The sequence below is a fragment of the Gadus macrocephalus genome, chromosome 10, assembly GCF_031168955.1.
Source record: "Gadus macrocephalus chromosome 10, ASM3116895v1".
NCBI classification, from domain to species: Eukaryota; Metazoa; Chordata; class Actinopteri; order Gadiformes; family Gadidae; genus Gadus; species Gadus macrocephalus.
The window spans coordinates 5,036,641-5,038,609 of NC_082391.1; positions in this window are offsets into that span (position 1 = coordinate 5,036,641).

Sequence of the window (1,969 nt, forward strand, 5' to 3'; positions counted from 1 at the left end):
TGTCTTTAGGAGTAGAGTCTCTACACATGGCCAGCTTAGTCCATGGACGGGACGCTTAGTATACTGCAGTGTGGAGCAAATAGTACATTCCCTACCGTTGTATGCAGTATTTTATTTGTAAGATTTACTTTTGCATTTTTTTTTCTTTTTGCATTCTGTCTATCTCACAGACCTTCCTGTTTGTGAGATAGAAAGGAAGGTCTGGGAGATAGAGAGGAGGACATGCAGCGAAGGACCTGCTCATGTTCTAAATATGAATGGACTGACAATTAGTCAGGTTGAATGCCATTTGTGCACGAGTGACCTAGTTTGTGCATTTAAATTAATCTCAGGGTTTTGCTGTTACTATTTGACAAATCACCAAATCAATCTTCATTGGCCCTATCTGACAACTAGAAGCAAACGGTCCAACTTCGCTTTCTGGTAAAGAAGACATTCCAGATGATTAGGAGGGACGTCCTGCCAGGAGATGTTCCAGGCAGCACACATTTGCGGACAAAATATGCATTGCTAACCCTAAAAGCAAACAGCCTCTTCATTTGGCTTCACCTCTTTGAACACACGGTTTTACATCCCATAATTAGTCTAATTAGTCCTGCAGTTTCCTAATTGCGTCAGGCAACTTAAGCTTTGCTTTTTGTAATTGTTTTTATGGTTGTAAGAGATTACCTCATAGCAACCAAGAGCAATCTGATGCATAGAACAAGGAAGGCATAGGGGAAGGGCTGTGATGTACCACAGCAAAACAGAAGTCGTATAACATCACCGTATCTACGCGGCACTGTTGCCATGCATCAATGACTCCATGAATGTAGCAGCGATATCCCCCAGTGTCCAAACCTATCTCAGGCACAACCATCTCCCCAGTGTTTGTGATGTGATAGATGAAGCCTCCACAAGGAGAGAAGGCTATCCTCCTTGTGGAGTATCAGGGTATCTCCACAAGGAGGTATCAACGCCCTCCCCCTCCACCACACACACACACCGGGAGATGTGATTGATAACCTGTATTACCCTGGCACCTGCTGCTTGATTGGCATGGGGGGGGAACACCTGCCAGCCATGTGACCACAAGCCAGGCCGCCAGCCAGTGAAGCCTGTAGAACCTTCCCAGTCGAAGAAGGACTCGGAAAACCTCTAGACTTTATGGTAAGCGTCCTTTTTCCGAATGGATGGCCATGAAGAGGAAACAAAGCTAAAGAGATTAATGTTGGGGGAGAGACTGCTGTGTGTGCCACGTAAAGTATCTCCCTGTGGGAGTGCGTGTGGAGGACTGCTGGTTGAAGAAGCCTCCCCTGTCGGAGTCTGATTGGACTCTTGTTGGGTCTTCACACCTGTTGCACATTGAGTAATCAATGAGTAACAGGTTAAACCGAACACAGGGAGCAGGGTTTGAATCCTCCCAGGGCTTCAGGGTTGTCCAGGATCCTGATACCCCTGATACCCCTGATACCCCTGATACCCCTGATACCCCTGATACACCAGATACCTCTGATACCCCGGATACCCCTAATACCCCAGATGCCCCTGACTCCTTCTGGAGGTTCTTGGGCGTACTGCAGATGGACAAGAACTGGCCTGTCTAGGCCTTCGACATATCCTCCCCCAAGTGTTGACTCAACCTAACACTCTTGGCACTGTGTATATGGTGATCCTTTCGTAAGGGGCACTGTTCGTTGGCGGGCATCAACCAAGCTCCAATGGGATCGCGACCCATCTTTAAGAACTGCGGCTTTAAACTGTAGGGAAAGAGGTGTTCTGCTTTGATGTGGAAGCCCTGTAGCTCCAGGAACGATGGAGTGACTCTCGTTATCTTATTGTAGCCCGACTAGTCTAGCAGGGGTGAACCTCCTACAGAATAGGTAATACCTTAGCTGATGAATGGGTAATTTAATACCTTAGCATTCCTTCTCAAAAGTATGATAATTTCCTCATATTTCAGTCACTTCATAATGTGATCTAGGTAGGC